This window comes from Acomys minous, assembly GCF_964271855.1.
Source record: "Acomys minous genome assembly, chromosome: 13".
Taxonomy (NCBI): domain Eukaryota; kingdom Metazoa; phylum Chordata; class Mammalia; order Rodentia; family Muridae; genus Acomys; species Acomys minous.
Window position 1 is genome coordinate 88081087 of NC_140495.1, and position 10682 is coordinate 88091768.

At 48.2% G+C, this 10682-nt stretch overlaps 1 pseudogene across 1 annotated transcript; it reads right to left on the reverse strand.

The window, feature by feature from the left end:
• Nucleotides 1-7648: 7648 nt before the first annotated feature.
• Nucleotides 7649-10251, reverse strand: LOC311581820 (elongation factor 1-alpha 1-like; annotated as a pseudogene). The gene is made up of 2 exons: nt 10241-10251; nt 7649-9151 (listed from the first exon to the last, which is right to left on the reverse strand). The product of its transcript is annotated as an elongation factor 1-alpha 1-like (transcript).
• Between the last annotated feature and the right edge of the window lie 431 nt (nt 10252-10682).

Consider the following 10682-nt stretch of genomic DNA (forward strand, 5'->3'; position numbering starts at 1 on the left):
GTTCTACTTGGTCTCGTCTCCTTCCTTCTCGTCCCATCTTTTCAGGTATGGCTCCCCTCGCGACCCCGTAATTACTGGTCCTGCTGGATGGGACACCTAGCCTATTAGTACAGGACAGAACCTTCCAACCAAAACCAGTGACCAGATGCTTCCCCCAGCAAGGGAGAACAAAGAAAACCAGAACCATTTGTGATTTTTGCGTCCTCTCATAACCAATCTCTTTAAAACACAATAACCCCTTTTGTATCTTAACCAATAGACATTTGCCAGGCTGGAACTCTTCTGCTTTAGGCACACTGGGAGGGAAAGGGAGCTATAAATTACCCTCAACCTAGAACACAGGGTTTTCCTCCTGAAACTACTGTGTTGGTGATGGTTGGGAGCCCTGCTCGAGCTGCAAATAAAGATCCTCTTGTTCTTGCATCAGTTTCGTCTCCTGGTTGTCTTTTGGAAGCACAACAGCTCATGTTTGTTTGCTTGTATTTTGAGACAGGCTTTCACTGCGCAGCCCTGAGTGGCCTGGAATGCTCTGGAACACTCTATGCTCTGTGCTAATAGACTAAGCTGGTCGTGCATTCACAGAGATCCCCTGCTTTTACCTGGAGTGCTGGGATTAAGGCATGTGCTACCATGGCCAGGCCAGCCCCCAACTTCCTTTTTTTTTTTTTTTTTTTAAAGATTTACTTATTATATATACAGTGTTTTGCCTGTATGTATGCCTGCATGACAGAAGAGGGCATTAGATCACATTACAAATGGTTATGAGCCACCATGTGGTTGCTGGGAATTGAACTCAGAATCTCTGGAAGAGCAGCCAGTGCTCTTAACCTCTGAGACATCTCTCCACCCCCACCCCCACTTCCATTTAAAAAAATTTTAAGACAGGGTCTGTGCTGCCTTGATAGGCCTACAACTCCCTTTGTAGACTAGGCTAGCCTGAAGCTCATAAAAACCTGCCTGTCTCTGCTTTCCTAGTGGCCCCTTTTAAAAAGTAAATGCAGAAATGAGATAATTTATTAAGAAGAGGAAATCAAAGCTGGGTGTGGTGGTACACACCTTTTAATCCTAGCATTTGGGAGGCACAGGCAAGTGGATTGCTGTGAGTTTGAGGACAGCCTGGTCTACAAAGCCAGTTCCAGGACAAACAAGGGCTACACAAAGAGAAACCCTGTCTCAAAAAGAAAACAGAAAGGAAAGAAGCAAGAAAAGGAAATCAGCCCCTTGACAGTGAAAGTGGGCTAACCCGAAGAGAAAAGCACAAGCTCCAAAGATTTTCTGAAACAGTCTTTAGCCAGCTTGCTCTGTAGCCAAGGCTGGCCACTAACTCTTGATGGTCCGTCTTCCATACATCAATATGCCTAGCTTGTTTGTCTCTTGAAACAGGCCCTTGCTATGTATTTCTGGCTAATCTTATACTCATTAGCCCTGGCAGGCTCCCGAGTTTGCTACAATTCTTCTGCCTCAGCCCCTTGAGTGTTACAGACATCTACCTCCATAGGTAGCCTGGCTAACATCATTGAAAGAGTGACACCATCCAGTCTCTGGAAAATTCTATAGATGAAAGACTCAGGTTTCACAACCACCACCAAATAAAAATTGCAAAGGAGAGAGGAGGGGGCTTGGAGAGAGGGACCTGGATTCAAAGAGATGGGGGTAGGGAGGAAGGAAATTTGCAGGGCATTGTGTTGGGAAGGTTGCCTTTGTTTGATTTCAGCTCTAGGTCACTTACAGGTGGGGCAGGTATCTTGCCACTAATCAACCTTCCCTATATTTTTCACATTTTTATTTATTTTTTTTCCAAACAGGGTTTCTCTGTGTAGCCTTGGCTGTTCTGGACTCACTCTGTAGACCAGGCTGGCCTCGAACTCACAGCCATCCACCTGCCTCTGCCTCCTGGAGTGCTAGGATTGCAGGCATGCGCCACCATGCCTGGCATTCACATTTTAATTTTTTTAATAAAAAGATTGTTTTAATTCTTATTTATGTGTGTGCATGCCACACATGTGTGCACACCCCCAAGGAGGCAAGGAGAAAGTGCCAGCTCCCTTAGGGCTGGAATTACAGCTCATTGCCAGCCGGCTGATGTGGATGTAGTCTTAACTACTGAGCTGTCTCTCCAGCTTCTCTACCAGACCTTTAAAAACAACAAAATCTTGCAGAGGATTGGAGTCCGGGTTCCCAGCACCCACCTCAAGAAGTTCACAAGGATCTGACGCCCTCCCCTGGCCTTTATGGGTTCCTGCTTGATGTGGTGCACACAGACTTGGAATGTGTAGGTAGAGAGTGCTCACCTAGCTAGCATGCCAGAAGCCCTGGGTTCAATCCCAAGAACCACATAAAACTGGAGGTGTTGGTGTACCCCTGAGATGCTAGCACCTGGGAGGAGGAAGTGGGCTGATTAGCGTGAGAAGTCAGTCTTGGGCCTTTAAAAAAAAAAAAAAAAGCAAGCATAAGTTGCTTTCACGACTACCTACTTGGGCTGAAGTATGACGTACCAAGAGGGGAGCCACAGTAAAGGAGCTCACTGTGTTTGAGTCTGCAGGGGATCCGCAATGCTTTTTAAGCATTTCTGGGAAGGGTGTGCAGCAGGACAGGGACGTGGCTATCGGCCACAAGGTCACTGTGAGCACGGAGTACAGAAGAGCTGGTGTGAGCTGTGTTAGGGGCCAGCTGGGGTCCCTTGAATGGCCATGGGGAAGGTGAGATGGAGTCATCAGAGCCTGGGCTAGGTTGGATATGGACTGATTAGAAAAAGGCAGGAAGCCCAGAACTAGGTCAGGTCAGCTGCCTTTTCTAAAATAATAATAATAATAATAATAATAATAATAATAATAATAATAATAATAACAACAACAATAATAACAATAACAGCAATAATAATAATAACAACAACAGCAACAATAATAACAATAACAGCAATAATAATAATAACAACAACAACAACAACAATAATAATAATAATGTTTATACTTTGAAAGTTCCAAGTTTGATGGGGTGGCCCATGCCTTTGACAGCCGAGCTTGGGTCATCTTCAAGTGCAGGACACCCTCTGTGCTGCGCTACACCGCTGAACCATCCCTACAGCCTCTGTCTTTCCTGGTGTTTTGAGACAGGGTCTCATGTACCTCAGGCTGTCTCGGACTCACTGTGTAACCAGATGACTTTGAACTCCTAAGATCCCAAGTGTTGAAATTACAGGCCTGTGTCACCAGGCCCAGCTTCCAAGGGCAGATCCTTAGCCATAGATAATCTAAGCCTTTCCTTGGGCAAAGCAGGGCTGGGGATTCCTGGGAAATGGAGGCTCCTGGATGGGCTTTGTTACTGAGGAGCCAGGAGACAAGCAGGATGGGGATTTGTCTTGGTGTTACTGTTGCTGTGACGAAACACCATGACCAAAGCATGCTGGGGAGGAAAGGGTTTATTTGGCTTAGGCTTCCACATCACTGTTCATCATTGGAGGAGGTCAGGACAGGAACTCAAACAGCGCAGGAACCTGGAGGCAGGAGCTGATGCAGAGGCCGTGGAGGGGTGCTGCTTCCTGGCTTGCTTTCTCCACGAGGCTGGACGTCTGAGCTGGTCCCTTCAGTCTACACTGGAATCCTGAAGAAGTGGGCTCTAGTGCCAGTGAAGAAGTGGACTTGTCAGTGCGAGCGAGGGCAAGCAGGCAGATAGCAAAAACTTCCTTCCTGCAAGTCCCTTATAGAGTTTCCAGCTGAAGGCTTGACCCAGATTAGATCTGGATGAAAGATCTTCATTAAAGATGTGTCTTCCTTCTCAAAGATCCAGATTGGAAGCTGACCGTCCCACTTTAAAGTATGCAGATATCCCTCACAGGAGTGCCCTCCATTTTGGGGTTTTAATTGATTCCAGATAAAGTCAAGTTGACAACCAAGAGCAGCTAGCCATCACAGGGATGCAGACCTGGAGGCCAGTTCTGGCCCTACTGGTTGCAGTTTTCTGTGCCTCAGGTTTTGCACTTGTAAGATGGGGAGGAGGAGGAGGGGGAGAATAACAGATTCAAAACCAAAACCAAGCCAAACAAACAAAACCCAAGTGTGGGCTCTTCTAATCCCGGAGCTGGTACAGTTGCGCGGTTGCACATCCAAGACGTCGGCACTGTATGCATTAGGGATGTGATGGGTTTCTCCCACATACCAATCACAGAGTGATAAAAAGGATCTGGGGGGGTGGGGGGGTGGCGGGTGGAGAGATGGCTCAGTGGTTAAAAGCACTGTCTTCCCTAACAAAGGACCTGGGTTCAATTCCTAGCACCCACATGGCAGCTCACAACTGTCTATAATTTCAGTTCCAAGGGATCTAATGGCCTCAACCAATGCAAATAAAGCAAATTAAAAAAAAAAAAAAGGATCTGGGTACAAAGAGCTGAAGGGGGTACTAGCTGCATGGTTGGCAGTGAGGGGGCTGGGTTGGAGGGGGCAGGACTAGGGGCAGGGAGGGGCTCAGGGCTCTGAGACAGTCTGGAAGATCAGTAAAGAAGGCTTGGGCCAGGACAGAGCTGGCAGGTGGAAAAGAGGGACCAGTGTTACCTGGAAAAGCAGTTCGTTGGGGTTTTTTTTGTTTGTTTTTCGAGACAGGGTTTCTCTATATAGCCTTGGCTGTCTGGACTCGCTTTGTAGACCAGGCTAGTCTCGAACTCATGGAGATCCGTCTGCCTCTGCCTCCTGAGTGCTGGGATTAAAGGCATGCGCCACCACACGCGCAAGCTCCTTTGCCCAGTGAGACATCTTGCCGGCCTGTTTCTATGTCATTCTGGGTTTTGGAACAGAATTGAAAATTGTCAAAATGCAATTTTAATGTAATTTTTTTAGCTCTAGGGTAAGAGAGAGGCGCTGAAGAAGGAAGTAAGTCTTGTTTGTGTATCTTTGAGACAGAGCCTCCTGTAGCCTCATACTTGCTATATAGCCAAGGATGACTTTGAACTTCCAAACAAATGTGCACCATCACACCCAGTTTAGGCTCTGCCGGGAATGAATTGAGTCCAGATCTTCGGGCGCGGTCTGGCCGGCACCCTGCCAGTGGAGCTTCTGCCTCCACTCCCCTCCAGTTTAACTTTGTTTGGGACAAGGAGTGAGGGCTGTGGCTCTAGACGCCTTCCCGCTTCAGGGCTGAAACCAAGAACCAGGCTGACTGCCGGGAAGTGCCTCTGCCCCTCTACCACCACAAACACAGTGCCACGTGTCGGAGTAAGCGCACATCTCTCTCTCTGGGTGCTTCTAGAATACTTTCTGTGAGCAGACCTGCCCTTGCAAGGGATCCGGGCAGGCCCTAGCTTGTCATGGTACTGCCTGCCTCCTCTTGGCTTCAGGCTGTCCCCAACTGCCATCTCCCAGATTAGGTTGATGCCTGACTTCCTACGGGGCCAAGTGAAAAAGCATTTGAGAGACATACCAATAAAACAGACTCCCTCATTGAAGTGGAAGCCTGCCCCAGCCCTGGCCCTGACAGCTACAGGACCTTAAGCATCAACTCCTCCCACAAGAGGCATAGACTGATGATCTCTAAAGCAGATGCTATTGTATTCCCCACACCCCTGAGACAGGAGGTAACTCCTTAGGCAGTATGAGTGGGGTCCACAAGGGATCTCCAGCAAGTCACGTAGCTTATGTTAATTCCTAGGTAGAAGAGTAATTAATTCTCTAGTTGGTCTCAGAGAGCCTACAGGGCTTGTCTAGCCCACAGGAGCTGAGAAAGGTTCCACAGCACTTGTCCCCAGACTCTCTAGGCACACTCTCTCTAATGCCCCACACCTGGCCCCAGCACCTGCACCTCTCAGTTGGAGGGCTGCTTTGGACAGCATCTTGGGGTTCATAGCCACATGGATATGGTTGGGACAATCCTGAGATCTGGGATCTCTTCCCTGGGCCTGGAAGACCTCTGCGCTGTAGCGTTTGCCTCTGGAACAGAGTCCTTGTGCCTGTGTTGACTGGCTCGACATGGCTTGGCTCCTCACTGCCCTGTGCTTACTGGGCTAATAATTTAAGAAATGGCTGTGATGGGGCTGGAGAGGATGGGTCAGTGGTTAAGGAGCACTGTCTGCTCACCCAAAGGACCCAGGTTCAATTCCCAGCCACCGCACGGCAGCTCACAACTGTAATTCCAGTTCAAATAGTTCTGACACCCTCACGCTAAAATAAAATTAAATAAATTATTTTTAAAAAAAAAGAAAGAAAGAAATGGCTGTGATAAAGTCCAGACTCACTGGGTAGGTGGTGGTGTCTACCTTTAAACCCAGAATTCCAGAGGGAAGAGGCCAGTAGGTCTCCAAGTTTGAGCCCAGCCTGGTGTGCAGAGTGAGTTGCAGGGCAGCCTGTCTCAAAACAGAAAAACCCTGTCATGAAAATGAGAGAGAGAGAGAGAGAGAGAGAGACAGAGACAGAGACAGAGACAGAGACAGAGACAGAGACAGAGAGACAGAGACCAGATTCAGCCCCCAGCATGGAATTCTACCCAAGACCTTGTACCCCAAGTTGACACCTGTGCTTTGCCACCCAGCTTTGTACCTCAGCCCATCTATACAGTAGGGACATCAGACCATCCACTCTATGAGCAATATTTTTTTTCTTTTAAAGTTAATTATCCTACAGAGACCCACCTGCAGCCATGTGACCCAGGCCGGCAGTAGCAACCCAGAAGCCCACCTGCTTCCGGGATGCATTACCCAGGCAGGCAGAGGACACTCAGAGTTCCACCTGCTGCCACAGGACCCAGGCAGGCCGTGTACACACAGAGGCCAGCCAGCCGTATGGTTCATCTGCAGCAGGAGGCACTATAGTGTGTGCAAGCATGGGGTGGATAGATGGGAGAGAAAGGGAAACAGAGCTGTTTGAGCCTTAGGAAGAGGAGCAAGCGATGGAACTGGGTGGAGAGGAGTAGCCTGTTGTGAGGAGCCAGCCTCACCACCTGAGGCCTCGGTGAAGTCCCAGCCTGTGCTGCCATTGAGGGCCATGTCTGGGCCCATAGCGTTGCAGTGTCATCTGTGACCTGTTGGAGCACATGAAAGGGCCAGTCTTACTGATCCAAAGCTTCAGGATTTCCATGACACAGGACAACAACAGGATAACTGGGAGGAGTCCTAGTGAAGACCCAATATTGATGGTGTTGCGGAAGCCAGAGGCCTCAAACCAGACCAATGACACATTTCTTCTTCTTCTTCTTCTTCTTCTTCTTCTTCTTCTTCTTCTTCTTCTTCTTCTTCTCCTCCTCCTCCTCCTCCTCCTCCTCCTCCTCCTCCTCCTCCTCTTCCTCCTCCTCCTCCTCCTCCTCTCATTAAACGTGTTTTAATGGGTCTCAAAATTCTGTGACAGATTTTTGGTCAACTTGTTTTCACGAAAAAATACTGATTTTAGCTGGACAGTGGTGGCACATGCCTTTAATCCCAGCACTCAGGAGGCAGAAGCAGATAGATCTTTGTGAGTTCGAGGCCAGGCTGGTCTACAAAGTGAGTTCAGGACAGCCAAGGCTACACAAAGAAACTGTATCTTGAAACCGCCCCCAAAAAGTACTGATTTTGAAAACTAATAACTTAAAACTGCCACACATACACACACACACACACACACACACACACACACACACACACAATGGTCCACAAAACATTATCCTTTCCTTCTGAAGGTTTTACAATGCATTGATATCATTAATCAGCTTTTTACTATTAAACTTAAATGGCCAATTGAGACAAACAGCTCTGAGACTGTTCTTTCACCACCGATTAAGACTGGGGTGGCAGGTGTGAGGGATAATATTCATTTAGCCTTCTGAGCTTTCTGGGCAGACTTGGTGACCTTGCCAGCTCCAGGAGCCTTCTTGTCCACAGCTTTGATGACACCTACAGCAACTGTCTGCCTCATGTCACGAAGAGCAAAACAACCTAGTGGAGGATAGTCAGAGAAGCTCTCAACACACATGGGCTTGCCAGGGACCATATCAACCATGGCTGCATCACCAGACTTCAAGAATTTAGGACCATCTTCCAGCTTCTAGCCAGAATGATGATCAATCTTTTCTTTAAGCTCAGCAAACTTGCATGCTGTGTGAGCGGTGTGGCACTCCAGCACAGGGGCATAGCCAGCACTAATTTGGCCTAGATGGTTCAGGATAATCACTTGAGCAGTGAAGCCAGCTGCTTCTATTGGTGGGTCATTTTTGTTGTCACCAGCAACGTTGCCAAGTCTAACATCTTTGACGTACATGTTCTTTACACTGAGGCCCACATTGTCCCCAGGAAGAGCTCCACTCAGTGCTTCATGGTGCATTTCAACAGACTTGACTTCTGTTGTGACATTGGCTGGAGCAAAGGTAACCACCATGCCAGGTTTAAGAAGACCTGTCTTCACTCGGCCCACAGGGACAGTGCCAATACAACCAATTTTATAGACATCCTGGAGGGGCAGTCGCAGGGGCTTGTCAGTTGGACGAGCTGGTGGCAGGGTACAATTCAAAGCTTCCAGCAGTGTGGTGCCACTGGCACTGCTATCTTTGCAGGTGACTTTCCATCCCTTGAACCAAGGCATATTGGCACTTGGCTCCAGAATGTCGTCACCATTCCAAGCAGAAATTGGCACAAATGCCATGTCAGGGATGTAGCCAATTTTCTTAATGTAGGTGCTGACTTCCTTAATGATCTCCTCATATCTCTTCTGGCTATTAGGGTGGCTCAGTGGAATCCATTTTGTTGACACCAACAATCAGCTGTTTCACACACAGGGAGTAAGCCAGAAGGGGATGCTCACAGGTCTGCCCGTTTTTGGAGATACCAGCCTCAAATTCACCAACACCAGCAGCAACGACCAGGACAGCACAGTCAGCCTGAGATGTGCCTGTAATCATGTTTTGGATGAAGTCTCTGTGTCCTGGGGTATCAATAATAGTCACAAAGTATTTGCTGATCTCAAAATTCCACAGGGAGATGTCAATAGTGGTACCACGCTCACTTTCAGCCTTCAGTTTGTCCAAGACCCAGGCATACTTGAAGGAGCCTTTTCTCATCTCAGCTGCCTCCTTTTCAAACTTTTTGATGGTTTGCTTGATTCCACCACATCTGTAGATCAGGTGGCCGGTTGTGGTGAACTTGCTGGAATCTACGTGTCCAATGACAACAAGGCTGATGTGAGTCTTCTCCTTTCCTATTCTGGCTTTGACTTAGCTGTGGTTTTCACAACACCTGCATCCTGACGGCAAACCCATTATGGAAAAAAGGCACTTTTCTTTTCTCTTTTTCTAGTTTTTCAAGACGGGGTTTCTCTGTGTGTAGCCCTGGCTGTCCTGGAATCACTCTGTAGACCAGGCTGGCCTCAAACACACAGAGATCCATCTGCCTATGGGATTAAAGGTGTGCAATGACCAGCTCCAATGACTCATTTCAATGAACATTTGCAAGTGAAGATGTGTGGACAGAGGGGTTTATTATGGGACAAGATGTTTTGTTTGGTTTTGTTTCTCTTTTGTTTGTTTTTATTTTCTGTTGGGGGAAGGTTGCAAAGGTGGAGGGCAGATACGAGGTGACAGGGAGGTGAGTGGGGATGGGGTGCATGATGTGAAACTCACAAAGAATCAATAAAAAGTTGGAGGGGTTGACCGTAGCTAGCCCCACAAGGGCCTGCATTTCCCGAACCTCCTCCTCCTCCTCCTCCTCCTCCTCCTCCTCCTCCTCCTCCTCTGCACCAAGTGTCTAATGTGTCAGACTGTGAAGTTCAGCTCCCACCAGTGGGATCAGACATAGTCAAGACCAACGTCAGACACCAGGTGTGGCGGCGCACACGCCTTTAATCCCAGCACACGGGAGGCAGAGGCAGGTGGATCGCTGTGAGTTCGAGGCCAGCCTGGTCTACAAAGTGAGTCCAGGACAGCCAAGGCTACACACAGAGAAACACCGTCTTGAAAAACTAGAAAAAGACAAAAAAAAAAAAAGAGCCAGGCGTGGTGGCACACGCCTTTAATCCCAGCATTCGGGAGGCAGAGGCAGGCGGATCGCTGTGAGTTCGAGGCCAGCCTGGTCTACAAAGCGAGTCCAGGACAGCCAAGGCTACACAGAGAAACCCTGTCTCAAAAAAACCAAAAAAAGAAAAAAAGAAAAAGAAAAAGAAAAAAGACCAGTGTCAGGAATATTTACTAACCCACTTGCACCCTTTTTTGCAAAAGTTACTTTTGCTTTGTCCCCGGTGTTTCTTTGTGTGGCACCTGAGGTCATTCTTTTCCAGCAGCTCCCAGGGTCCCTCACAGCTCTGTCATCCTCTACTATCAAGCCACAGTCACAGAGTCCTGGCTACCCAAACCTCCTGCCCAATGACAGGTCCTAGCCTTTGTGCCTTTCTTGAGACCCTCGGAGCAAACTTAGTCAATAGGACATCAGTGCCATCCTGGAGGCCACAATGTGCTCCAAACCTCCCTCCAAAGTCAGTATGAATGGCAGCCGAAGAGTTTATCAAAGAATAAAATAATCAAGCCATAGAGATCATGATGGTTCCCAGAATGTCACATTCTAAGTGGTAGAAGAATGTGTATTTCCTTGGCTGTGGCGAAGGAGGCCATAGGAGCTGGCCACATGCCCCTGGACCATGCCAAACGGTTCTGTAGCCATGCTCAGATGCAGCCCAGGCACAAGCAGTTCCCTCCTACCCCTCCCACTGGACTATGCTGATAAGAACTAAGAGGAAAGCGCA